The sequence below is a fragment of the Perca flavescens genome, chromosome 2, assembly GCF_004354835.1.
Source record: "Perca flavescens isolate YP-PL-M2 chromosome 2, PFLA_1.0, whole genome shotgun sequence".
Lineage (NCBI taxonomy): Eukaryota > Metazoa > Chordata > Actinopteri > Perciformes > Percidae > Perca > Perca flavescens.
Window position 1 is genome coordinate 42046612 of NC_041332.1, and position 14434 is coordinate 42061045.

The following is a 14434-nucleotide window of genomic DNA, read 5'->3' on the forward strand; positions in this document are numbered from 1 at the left end:
ATTATGGCAAAGGGCAGGGGACATGCAGCTCGTCATATGTTTCCCCAACATATATGCGCCAATAAAAGAAAATAGAAATACATGAATCCATTTAGATTTCAAAAGCAATAATTGCATGAAAACATGTTGTTGACGAGTCTCGAAGATTGAGACCGAGTCAAGTCTGAAGTCTTTTGGGTCGAGTCACGAGTCAAGTCTGAAGTCAGCTGTTAGTGCGACTCGAGTCCGAGTCTCAGACTTGAGTCCCCATCTCTGCTTTACACACAAATCCCTTCACCACATCTTTATGAGCTGTTCGCTGGACTGACCACTTCATCATTCACTTCCTTATTTTGACAGAAAATGCCTTAAACTGATTAATCAATTATTAGTCTTGCTTTGCCAGACCTTCCTCCACAGCGTTGGACAGATAGTCTAGCTAGCTGTCTGGATTTACCCTGCAGAGATCTGAGGAGCAGTTAACCATAGTCCTCACAAATCCACCGGAGGTTAGAACGCCAACATAAAAGAAGAGAAATCCGGTCGAAAAAAAGGACATAGGCCTACCGCAGAATTTCCGGCGGCAACGGGGCAATCCCGGAAGGGGAACGTCGTGGATATAAACTAATCAATTATGAAAATAGTTGCCGATTAATTTAGTAGTTTACAACTAATCTATTAATCTTTGCAGCTCTAATTTACAGTGCCAATTATAATTTAAAATGACTGTGTCTGTAACATTCTGACAATCATGGGGTGCATGCGATAAAGTAGATATAGTCCATCAAGTCTGACGCGTGTTAATACTAATGTCTAATAGATCAGTTGACAACATTGCAGGCTCTTCTTAAGGTTCTAAAGAGACAAAACAAGTGCCATGCTGAAGGAGAAGAAATACCAACCATGGGGATTCTTCACAATATGGTGACCCAACACTGGACCTATCAATACTTTCAACAACAATGGGTCATTTGACCATAACAATGAACCCACAGATAATTATCAATCACCTCAGCAGTTTCCATAAAAGGCATGTTAGCACGATTCAGCTTTTTTTTGTCTTACTGCCAGCCCAGCAATATAACTGTGTTGGTTCACCCTATCGCTGCCAACACCACTGCAGGCAGGCCGCTACTTTCTGCTTTTTCTGACCCCAAGGGACCAAATACATCTATATGGCTATAATTACTTATATTTACCATTGATAAAGCCATTAGCTACAACTTAGAGACATAAGACATCATTTAATGTCTTATGCATTGTAGGCTACTTTTAGGTAACCTATTTTTGACGTTAGTTCATCAACCCACATCAATTAACAGGTAGGCCTATATCAATATTTATGTCATATTTAATAATACAATTATTTTATTTAGGCTTTATATAGGCTATTTAACATACTGTGCATTTCTGTAATATTTCTACAGCAGACCTATTATTAAACTTTCTATGCAATAATAGGTTAATTATAGGGCTACTTTAGCCAGTTTTAGCTAAACTAACTTTAACGTCAGCTAGTTTTAGCTAAACTAACTTTAGCTAGTTTTAGTTAGTGATTCCACCGCAGATCTATTTTTTTCTATGTGGCAACTCTGTAATAATAGGGCATGCATATTAGTTATTAGTTAGCCTAATTGCTTATGAACAGTGACAACACAAAAATGCTAATGAAAACTTCTAGTGTCGTCATTTGACGTTAATGGCTAAATGAAAAGTCAAGGTAAACATATCAGCCAATCAGGCAGAGGCGTCATATTACCGCTGCTCTCCTCCTCCGGGTCTGTCACAGCTCGGTGCTGCCGAGACCCAGTCCCGGTCTCTCTGTCTCTTAAAATCTGTTTCTGTCTCTGTCCGACATTAAACCATGTTACCGACCGAGTCCGGGGACAGTGAGGTTCCTCGGTACTACTCGAAAACCAAACTAAACGACGCAACGCAGCGGCCATGACGTTTCCCCGCGGAGCATAAGCAGACTACAACACCGATTTACTCTAGGCTACTGAAGAGGAAACGACTTTAAGGTGAGTAAAAGTAGTCTTTCTGCAGAGCTAGACTGGTTGACTCTTGACCATCATTTGTGGTTAACCAGCAGGAATGTCACGAAGTGTTTGTACTGACTCCAACTTTGATGAAAGTTTTCTGCAGGGTTTCTGTTGTCTGTCTGTATAGTCACGCAGTGGAATACCTGGCTAAAACTAATGTTACTGTTTGTTCTGGAATTGTAGGAAAGTGGAATATACTGATTTTATAATCCATAGTAGCAGGGACTACAAAACGTTGGAAAAGCTGCAAATTCCTAATTCCACTCCATGTAATGGATGATATAGCACATTGTTTTGATATCCAGATATAGTAGAATGTACAGCAACATACAGATGAATAAAAATGTCTGGTGTGAGGAAACTTTTCGTAAAACCAAACTCAGTTTTGCTTTCAGTAGCTACGTGTGGAGAGTCGTGGACAGGGCCGGCCCTGACCCATTTGGTGCCCTAGGCAAGATTTTAGATGGGGCCCCTTTGCATCGCAGCCATTTCTTTTTTTTTTTTAAAGAGCTTCATTATGTTTTTACAAATTACAAGTTATAAATTAGACCTACAGTAGGCTACATGTCAACATAATCAAAATATAATACAATTACAAAGATTTAACTAATGAAACAAAATGTGAAAACTGAGCTTAAGGTGTGTCCAGTGCATAGAGCCTCTCATAAAGCGCATAGAGTTTCCACCCCCAATCATTGTGTTCATACACTCCACAAAGAAAGCTTTATGTCTTTTAAGGTCGTTTTTATTTTAGAAACATACAGTCTTGACATGGGTACAGAGAGACCGAAACATTAGTATTTTCCAAAAAATAATTTTTTGTTGTTGGAAAAAAAAACCCACAAAAACAGTATTAAAGAAACAATGCTGTGTCTCCAGGCAACCCAGAAAATAGGGCCCGATATAGGCTATCTAGTTCTGTTGTTGTTGGAGTGCCCATGGTGCCCCTATATGGATGGATAGCGCCCACAGCACTTGCCTATTACTGCCTATGCTATGGGCCGGCCCTGGTCACGAAGCTGGAAGCTTTGGGAGTTTTCTGCATGTTGAGTTATACAGATGGAAAGTTACCCCCCCTCTTATCTGTAGCAAGCGTATTTATTTATTTAATGGTGCTTGCTTAAATGGTGGCTCCACTAGTCCTGCAGAAGCATTGCTGAACCTGCACATGGCAGCTGCATTTCTTTTAAAGTTCAGTTAAAGGTCAGGTAAGACTGTGCTACTTATTAAGCCCAAATACCGCAAGCATTTTCTGACAATATCAAGCTTCTCCTAAAAGTACATACAGGTGCATGGCTATACATCACACACATTTTAGACAGGGACTTCAAAGTATTTTCTCCTGGCAATACGACTTCCATGTGTCTCTAAAAACACCAGTTTTATATCAATTTAGGGACTGTACAAAAATGTGTGTGTGTGTGTGTGTGTGTGTGTGTGTGTGTGTGTGTGTGTGTGTGTGTGTGTGTGTGTGTGTGTGTGTGTGTGTGTGTGTGTGTGTGTGTGTGTGTGGAGATCTTTTAAATCTGTTATATTTTAAGTATTCCAAGACCCTCCCACGTTATACAATTGTTTTCATAGGTGTAACTGAAATAGGCAAAGCATAAATAATTACAAGACGCACCCCAACCTACATTATAAAAGAAATCTGTGCTGAAAATGAATGCATCAATAAAATACCATCCCTTGCTCTCCCAGAAATTCAGGCTATCCTCCGTTCAGCAAAAATACATACAGTCCCTTACTTGTTTATTTCCCAGGTATTACTCCACTATCAGGGCCCTAAGTTATAAGAACACAACATGTTGCAGCATCACTGATCACTGATAGCGGATCGTTTTTCCTTCAGAAGTATGTAATGCCCATCTGAACCCAAACAGAACACAACATGCTCTGCTGCAGCTCAGTTCTTATCCCTCTCTGTTCCTTCTAAATGAGCAGTGAGTTGAAGTTTATCAATGTAATAAAGGGGCCAATTTCCTCATTTAAGCTGCTTTGGAATCTGTTAAAGAGATTAGTTTAACTGCAAAACCGAGGATTCCTGGCACAAAGAGCCATGTTACACGCTGCTTTGTGGAAATGAATCAGCTGTAAGGGAGAAAAAGGGCCGTCCACACTAGGGGTGGGAGATATTGACAAAAATGAATATCTCGATATTTTTTTTCAATATCGATATTCAGACGATATTTTTTGAAATCCTTCTAGAAGTTTAAAGAAGCCCTGTTCGGAGGCTATTTCGGTGGTTCTCTTGGGAAAATGTACAAGCAAGATGAAATCGTAACAATAAACAAAGGGCTCTGTTCTGTAACATATTGCTCACAACCATGTCCTTATTGGAAGCAGTCCTGGAGCTGGGACAGGGCCGGGTCAGACTAGGTTCTGATAGTACTTCTACTGGGCTGTATAGTCCTTCTGACCGGGATGTATGCTGGGATCAGGAGTTGGATGTGACCTGACTGGCCCAGGTGAGGGAGAGGAGCAGTTGTGTATCTTTCTTGATGTTAGAGTAACATGGTCTAGTGTGTTCTTCCCTCTAGTAACACAATCTACATGCTGGGAGAAAGCTGGAGGGGAACAGACTTTAAGGACGCCTTGTTAAAGTCTCCTGTATCCCGTATCCAGGTGATTGCGCTGCAGTTTGTTCACTATGGTTAGCAGTGAACCAAACTTGTGCTAACGTTAGCATCGGGGGCTATGTAGACGGCAGTGTGCTGTTTTCATAGTAAATAAAATGGTCAGTATATTACCAATAGGGCTCCAGGTCAGGTGAGCCGTGCTGGGCAACGATCCTGCAGTTGGTACTCCATTCATTGTGCCCAAAAATGCAGTCCTCCGCCTCTGGTCTTGCCGGAGTTATTTTCTCATTCTGCCGGTAGACCGCCGACAACAACCTGGAGGGCTCCGTCAGGCTTTTTCCTCCGGGATGTTATGAGCCGCCTGGAAGCGCCGACAACAACCTGGTATCATGGTCCTGTATTGATTAGTTCAGTGTGTTTTCCTGGTCCTGGATGTTAGTTCAGTGTGTTGTATCGTGGTCCTGTATTGATTAGTTCAGTGTGTTGTATCGTGGTCCTGTATTGATTAGTTCAGTGTGTTGTATCGTGGTCCTGTATTGATTAGTTCAGTGTGTTGTATCGTGGTCCTGTATTGATTAGTTCAGTGTGGTTGTATTGATTAGGTCCTGTATTGATTAGTTCAGTGTGTTGTATCGTGGTCCTGTATTGATTAGTTCAGTGTGGCTGTACGTACTTGTATAAATATACACCGACAGGAGAGCCGCTGCACAATCGTGCACCGCCATCTTTGTTGACATGAGTGAACGTCATAACGCGCAAGGTAAGAACTAGTAGCAGCTTACTTTTGTGCGGGACGATCATGATTTTGTACAAAAAATACAGTCAAACAAACCCCTACAGTATTAAAATCACTACATACAATTGTTTAGAAGGTTATAGTGTGTGTTATTTGTTTTCTCTTTAACTTCCTTCAGCTCTTTTCATGTTTGGGGGGTCGGATTGTACAAATTATGAAATATTCAATATCCCAATTTTGCATATCGTCCAGACAACAATTTGGATATTATCGTCTAAACGATATATTGCCCACCTCTAGTCCACACCAACAACCATAAATATAATGATAACTATAAATCTATAGTTTTAAAACTCGTCCTAACTCAAGTGGATGGCGGAGTCCACACCACAACTATAACGACGACGACAGTGGAGAACGATATCGTTGGGATCACTTTCAAAACAATTTGAAACACTTGTCAACCGAATTATCTGAAGTTCGGTATAAAAACTCATGCGAATAAAGCTGAGTGTGAAAGTGTGTTTCCATCCAACAGCTTTAAAGCGAATAAAAACCTGTTGCGTAATGACGTCACATGCTGTTTTGCGATTAATTTGGTATATCGAATTGATTTGAGACATTTTAAGGTGTTTCCATTCATTTTCACACTGAATCGCACAACATTCAAGCAAACTTTTGCGAACAAAGTTTTGCTAGACAGAAGTAGTAGTTGTTAATATTAGAAGCCAAGGAAGCTCCGATGGGCCTTTGGCCGAGGATCTGATCCAGCTCATCAAAAAGGTGGAACTCTCCTTTTATTTTCACTCCGGCACCGCTGCGAGACAACTCTCTTTTTTGTATGTATCGCTGTTTGAGCACCTTCCATTTACTCCGGAGGATGTCCCACGGCTTGTCCTAACCTTTGTTGGCCATTTCCTTCGAGATAAATTATGGCATTTCTTAGATTTTTGCTATCTAAAATAGCCGTTATATTTTGCTCGTAAATTAAATTCAAAAAGTCTCTTGTGTCCTCGCTAGTCCGCTTACATCTGTCTTTGACACCTGTCATGTGTGCAAACAGAGTGGAAATACTGGGCGGAAATGGACTACAACTTCTTCTTCTTCGTTTTGTGGCGGGTTGCAACCATAAAATGACCTAAAACTTAATCGCAATTCATTAATTTATTCGGCAAATAACGTTTCCATCAGTGTTTATCGCATAAGCCGTATATCGATCAAGAGAAAATCCAATGAGACTGAACGTATTTCATTTGAGTCGATATTCATGAAATTCTATCGAATTTTACTGTTTCCATAAGGCATTTTTCAATCGATATCACTTAATTCGGATAAAACGTGTGGATGGAAACATAGCTATAGACAGCCAATCAAAATAAAAAAGTTTACAACGATGACACGGCGGAGAGAGACACTGCGGAGACATTTGTTTTTACACCGGTGAATACATTATTTATATATATATATATATTGAGACTGAAGCTTATAATAATGGATATTTAAATGCTAAATCACTTAACTTTGCAAATATGAAGAAAAAACCAAACGAGGAAAGGTTCTGCTAAGTTCAGAATGTTTAATATCTTTCAGAACAACAGCAGCAACAGTTTGGCTTATTTAGTCCTGCTGAAGGCTGCTGAAACGACTAGAAACTGTCTGACTTTAGAGCAGATTTTTGTCACCGTCCCCAGCTGCTGTCGCCTGCTCTCGTCTACTTTACAGGCGAGGAGCAGTTCATCTCCAACGAGCCGAGAGTTCAGTTCATCTCCAACGAGCCGAGAGTTCAGTTCATCTCCAACGAGCCGAGAGTTCAGTTCATCTCCAACGAGCCGAGAGTTCAGTCGGCGGCAGGGCAGTCGGGACTCACCCGGAAATGGCGAGCGGAGCGAGGTGACTAGAGTCTCAAAATCTGACGAAAATCTTCTAAACTGACCTTTGTTGAGCTGAAATGAAGACCGATTCAGCAACTGCATCACGGCCTATTTCTCGCTTAAAATGTTTTCAGAAACATGTTTCAGTGAACTATTTTAGTACAATATGAGATCGTATTATGAACGGCCGCCATGACAGTCTGGCTCTCAATATCCGGAGAAAACAAACCCATGTGACGCGTTCGTCCAATCAGCTGCCGGTGTTCATTACTTGGGCAACAATACAGAGTAGCGCCGCCTGCTGTTATGTAGACGTATTACGTTTCTCAGCCGCCACATGAAGTAAACAAACACAGCTGCGTTAATTTCTTTAATTTTTTTTAACGAGTTAAATATTAAAAAATTAACGCAAAAATTAACGTGTTAATGTTGACAGCCCTAATATATATATATATATATATATATATATATATATATATATATATATATATATATATATATATATATATATATTATAATATAATATAATATAATATAGTGGTTGTGACTTTTCCCTTCGGTGGGGCTACAATCCTAAAAGTATTTCTAGTGTCACAGAAACCACAGAGAGTGAATCTTGTATTTTAGGTGTGATTATCATTAGAGGTGTTGAAATTAATCAAATAATCGATGCATCACATCATAGACATGGACAATGCTGCATCAATAATCGGCCGGCTCATAATCGATTATTTCTGTTTACAATTTAATGTAGGCCTAACAACATTACTGTTTACATATTCTGTTATGTTTTGCACATTCAGGAAGTGCCATGTGCTCAGTGCTGTATAGTTTTATGTATCCAATTTATTTAGTATTAGAGCACTGCAGAATGTTTTGTTTTTGAAGCTATGAATTAAATATCCTATATGGCTTCAATAGAAAAATCTATTTCACGCATCGTGATGCACCGTGATGCATCGAGATATTGAATCGCTGACATGTTAATCGTAATCGAATCGGGAGATCCGTGAAGATTCAAACCTCTAATTATCATACTGTGGTGTTTTTGTTCCCGTGCTCAACTCAGATCTGACCCCGCCCGCCCGCTCTCATCCCCGGCTCTCTGCAGCGCTGTGCGCCTGGAGAAGGCAGCGGTGTCGGCGCCCCGGGGACCTCCGCTCAGACTTTTTTTGGCTTATAAAATGTACCCAAATTCACAAATATGTAGGTTATTACTACAGACATTCCTGTAATCGTACGCTGGAACGTCTGCTGTATGTATGTATGTATTATCAGCTGGAGCGTGCAGTGCGTGCTTGGCGTCGCTGTTTGCAGAACATTGTCGCTCAGCAGTGTGGATGCTCACATCTTCGTAGTTCTAGTCATGTTTACAGTTATCGCTCTTGGTGTGGATGGCCCTTAACTAAGCTGATAGTGTTTTTGGTCCACAGTGACCTAAAAAGACAGTTACTGTTGCCGTCTGCTTTCATTTAGGCGCTTTTTATGTTCTCGTCCTAGTGGGATGTTTCAGATTTTTCTGCTTTAAACGTCTGGGGTTTCTGTGATTTTTACAAACGTATGTTTTAAAGTAAACTCCCGTCAACCACTTCTCTCTCAACGTTCAAGGCAAAAGCGAAGAACTTCCCAGGTTTATGAGAAATGATGTCATCTCGGCTGGACAAGCAAGCAGCTACTCAGGTTACCGGTGTAAGAGTAAACTGTCCCTGTGGGGGATGTTAACACTGAATGCTTTCACAGGAGCAACACTGGTGTCTGCTGTAATCCTGCAGCAGGCCATGAAATCAAACACTCGGTTTAGCTGCAGAAACCTCCGACTGGAGCTCTGCTTTTCCTATTTCTGCTAGCTAAACTAAAAATCCGCTTTATGCGTTCATTCAGACCAAGTCGGTGAGCTATGTATCCGCCAAAAGCCTTATTGAAATTAATAGTGTAATTGGACAATATGGCTTCTTTCATCCCTGCCGCATGTCAGGATTTAGGGTGTGGGTTAGTTGCAGACGATGCCAGATTTACCACATATGGGGCCCTTGGGATAAAATGAGCTGCAAAAATGTTTTTTAAAATTTCAATTTCATATTTTTGTATAATTTTCTCACTTCTATTTTGAATGAACATGTTTTAAAGCTATAGTGCGTAGTTTCTGTCAATGGGGAATTCTAAGTAATGACAACAAAACTGTCCACATGATACAAGCCTTCCGTGATTGCGCACCGCCCCCACCCCTCCTCCACACAGTTGCTAGTAAACAAGGAGGACACAGAGGATTAAAAAAACATGATGGACTCTTCAGAAGAGGTCATTACGTATCTTAGCTCCTGCATTGCAGGTGCTATTCTTCCTGAGGTCCTTACAACTCACTTGAAAATGTGGCAATGCAATAATAAATACATATAAAATCATAAACAATAAAAAATAAAAATTGTAAGACAAAAACTAAACATACACATACACATAATTTCATGACACAACTCATATAAAATAACAAAATACACACACATAAGACAAGGACAGACACACACAGCTCCACCAGTGCAGTCATCAGGAATTCCTTACATTTAGGTTGAAAACATTTTTAAGACCGGTATATCCACGTACTACCGTCACATAACATCTCTTGTGTACCGTTTCATACCATTGGCGCTGCTTAAAATGTGCTATCTTTAGAGGATCTTTGATGTAACCATGGAGTCTGTGAGTTTGCTTCAGGCTACACCTTGAGCCCTGTTTTTTGCCTATTTGTTTACAGTTTGGCATTTGCTCCATGCTGCATTATCTACTATCAGTTCCTGTTTGCTCTGTAACCACGGAAACCAACAGCAATCACTGGATTACTTTTGATACTGAAGAATGCATCAAAACATGATTATAAGGAAAGATCTGATGCTAAAAAAAAGCATTCGTTTTTTTTAGAGATGCACCGATTACAACTTTCTAGACCGATTCAGATTTCCGATTTTCATTGAGTTAGGCCAGCCGATACCAATTTTAGCCGATTCCGATAAAATATTTTCTAACCACTTTACAGCACACACAAATATTTATTTATTTTCTATCTTTTCTTTAATAGAACATTTTGCATAAAACATTTTTTGAACAGATAATGGATCACTATAAAATAGAACTATTTATTCTACTTCGTTTAAGAATGCTTGATTCTGATTGGCTGGGAGGAGGGCATTAACCCGGCATATTGCCCGCTGTGTATTGCCCGCTGACTGAGCACAGCGTCATCAAATAGTAGATCAATACGCCGCTTGTATTTTTTTTCTATCACAGAAATTTCAAACATGAGGTCCATTGTAAAAATAAACCTTGTTTAAAAAAGTTTCTAAAACGTGTCTGAAATCTATCAGAGGGTCAGTCGATAGGCCTACATAGTTTTGCAAGCGAGATACAATGTAGCAACTACCTTATTAAACTAACGTTAGTGATCAGATGCAGCCTTGTGTGGTTGCTATAGAAACTATTAACGTTAGCTACAGTTGACCTACAGTTGAGCTAACATTATTCGCTGTAGGCTAGCTAGTTCTAAATATTACAATGTCTTTAAAATGGACAAATTCATTGTCAGTTTTAATATATTTGGAGTAGGGAAGACATTTGTGGACTAGTTGAAGAGCGACGAGGATGACATGACAAAAGAAAAAGACAAGGCCCAGGGTACCCGTTTCCGAGATCTGACAGATGAGGAGCTGCTTACAATTGAAGACGGGGCCCTGGAATCAAACACAAAAAAGGCAACTGCCTTTGCTATGAAGGTTTTCACCGAGTGGAAGAACCAGCAGAAGGATAGACTGACAGTGACAACTGACCCGGACACCTGCAGCGCAGAAGAACTAAACGATTTGTTAAGACGTTTTTATGCTACAGTTCAAAGCGTAGTAGGCAAGCCATACAGTGAGCCTCACTGAACCGTCTTTTCTCAAGGTTCAATTTCTATGCGGACAGTGAGTTTACCACCAGCAACAAGGTTTTCAAATCCATAATAAAAACACATCGAAAGAATGGCCAAGACAAGGCGAAACACCATCCCCACGTCACTGAGGCTGACCTGAAATGGCTGCGTGAATCCACAGCTCTCTCCCCGGACACCCCGTTAGGTTTCCAAAGTTTGGTTTGACCTCCAGCTTTGCTTGGCGAGGCAAGGCAGGGAGGGGCACTTGGGAACTGACTGCGTCCTCATTCGCCATAAAAGTGGATGACGCCGGGGACGAATACGTTAGTTTGTCGTTCAATCTGGAGACGAAGAACCACAAACATTCAAATGACCCAAACAAGGAAAACCTCCGAGGCGTAATGTACGCGGAGCCAGGCAACCCCAGATGTCCAGTCCTGAGTTTCAAAAAATATCTCGCCAGACGTCCGCCGGGTGTCACCGCCTTCTACCTCCATCCACTGAAGGATCCCAAACCACATCTCTGGTACTCCACACAGCCAAAGGGGAAGAACTACCTGGGGGACATGCTTCCACGATTGTCCAAAGCAGCTGGTCCGACCACCAGATACACCAACCACAGTCTTAGAAGCACGGCTGGAGTCCAGACAGATCAGGTCTGTTACGGGACACAGGTGAGCCTAAGCCTAGGTTATAAATTCATTGTGGTAATAATAACCTGAAGCCTACTGCAAATGTTCATTTTTTATTAGTTTTTTTGCAGGTGTGAATCCAGCCTCAAAAGCTACTGGGCCCCATCCAACACGGACAAAAAAGTTTGGAGTCGGGTGTTGTTCTCACCCCAGCAGGCCTCCACAGCAAGCATCTCTCCCCCTCAAGCTGTCAATCCTCTCAGCCTACCTCGTCCGATTCATCTTTCCCTATGCCCTTCAATATGTCCCATTTTACAATCAATGGGAATGTCCAGTTTATTACACATAAATGAATCAATAACGTCAGTGTACGGGCAGGATGTTATGAGCCTCCTGGAAGGCTCTCGTAACGCCTGTGTTGTATCGTGGTCCTGTATTGATTAGTTCAGCGTGGCTGTACTTGTATAAATAAACACCGACAGGAGAGCTAGTAGCCGCTGCACAATTGCACGCCGCCATCTTTGTTGACATTAGTGAATGTGTAGCGTTCCAGTGCGTGTTATGAAGTTTTTTTCCCAAGTAATTTAAATACTCAATAATGTCAATTTGCACATCGTTAACACAACAATGACGATATTATCGTAAATGATATATATCGGCCACCCCTATAACAGACGTTCATTAATCAAAAAGTTATGCACTAAAGCTTTAAGTGGCCGTTAGGTCTAGAAAAGCGCAATATAAATGCAGTACATTTACGTCTGTAAAACTGAGTTTCTCCACAGAGTCATGCAAAAGCACCACTTTAAATCTTGTATTTACCAGAAATGTGCCCGTAAGTTTCTCGGAAATAAATAAATTCAGAATGAGATGCACCGATAGACCGGCCAGTGACCAGAATTGGCCGGTTTTCATGTGCTCGGCCATTACCGGCGACCAGCAGGTCATATGCCGATTTCATGCCGGTCAATGCTACAATTAACTGACAACATAAGTTATACGAGTTACAGTTCTCAAGGACCCACAGCACTCAACTTTTCCGCCGTGTGTGGCGCGTACCCGCTCACAGTGTACGGCCTTATCTGCTAATGTTAGCTGCCGACCGTTACCTTGAAACCATTCAGCAAATAGACGGTACTGTAGGGTCATTTAACGTCACCGCTCATTTTACACACAGTTTAACAACAACACACTGAGTGAACATCGCTAGCTACGTTTTTCATGTTGGTTGGGAAACGGTTTTAAAACCGTAACGTTAATACAGCGTGTTGGAGGAATACAACGTTCTCCTGCAACGGGAGTCAGAGGCAGAGGGGCCGTCACAGCAGCGTTAGCTAACCTTAGCTTCTTGTCTCATCGGGGATCTGATAAACAGTAAATTCATCAAAGTCCGTGCGCCCAATACTATTTTCCATTAAACTGTAGCCGTCAAATTTCACGGGACCCACGTGAGTACGGATTTCATGTTGCGGCTTTCGTCGGTTTATCCATAGACAGTATATAAGAATGGACCAACAGACCTCGTTGCTCTGGACGGAGACCAGTGAAGGATATTAGAAGCACTTTTCCGGTGATCGGAAATGTGACGTGAGCATTGTGTCTGAAAGTTGTAAGTCTTCTGGTAGCTGTGCCAAGAGAAATCTCAATCATTCCCAATCTTACAGAGACGGAGAGCGTAGGTATATGCAAGGAGATAACATGGGCACAGGCTAATTATTGCTAACTAACATGCTAGTTAACATTAGTAATTAAACCTAAACAGCTTATGTAAATCGAAACTGACTGCAAGCTTATCCTGTACTATACGGTAGCCTAATTTCTCTACTATGTGACCCAATCGTTAGCCTATTTTTATAAAAGCGTCTGCTACGGAGCCATAATGTGAGATACAAGGTCATGGAGCCTTTTATACATTGTCGTGTTTCTTTAGAACTAAACAACGGACAAATAGTCTTTAAACGCTTCAGATGTAAAGTTATTCACTGTCAAGTGACGTCAAAATGAATGCTAGTCAGTGGAATGCTAACGGGAGGTGATGGCTCTGTAGCATCAAAATGGCGCCATAGGAGGTTTGAGTTCTGAAGCGAAGCTTACCCCCTTGGGTTTATCACTTATTTAGTGAAGTAGTACTCGCCCTGTTGTTTATTTGGTTGCCATGACTTCGCGAGTGATGACGTCCTGTCACTGTCCAGTTGCTCTGCTCACCCTAGGGGGAGAAAGAGCGGATTACAGTTTGCTTGAGTTCAGTAGACGGTTCTATGACTTTATTACTTTTCATAAACAGCCGAAGGAGCGGTGCGCGGTGTACATGGCGGAAACCCTGTTGTGCGTCTGCCCTATTTCTGATACCGTGGTGCTGGAAATTTTATTTTAAAAATGTGATTTTGGGTTTTTGGTGTTGTCACTCCACGTCCTACTTTTTCCTTGCAGGTGTTGCATATTGCAAACTTGTTATCTTCTGCACACACGCTGAAGAATTTCCAAACAGCTGACATGTTGCAGGTTAATTCACCAGGTTCCCTACATGTGCGAGAATAGCGCTAACACATGCTTCACACTGTGAGCGGGTACGCGCCACACACGGCGGAAAAGTTGAGTGCTGTGGGTCCTTGAGAACTGTAACTCGTATAACTTATGTTGTCAGTTAATTGTAGCATTGACCGGCATGAAATCTGCATATGACCTGCTGGTCGCCGGTAA

At 41.4% G+C, this 14434-nt stretch overlaps 1 protein-coding gene across 1 annotated transcript in view; it reads left to right on the top strand.

Annotated features, from left to right (window-relative positions):
• Window positions 1-1621: 1621 nt before the first annotated feature.
• The window catches only part of LOC114547148 (ras and Rab interactor 2), a 66051-nt gene continuing 53238 nt past the window's right edge, over window positions 1622-14434 (top strand). Inside the window, 1 exon segment of the mRNA XM_028566384.1 lies at window positions 1622-2000. The gene's annotated coding sequence lies outside the window, so the exon portion shown is untranslated.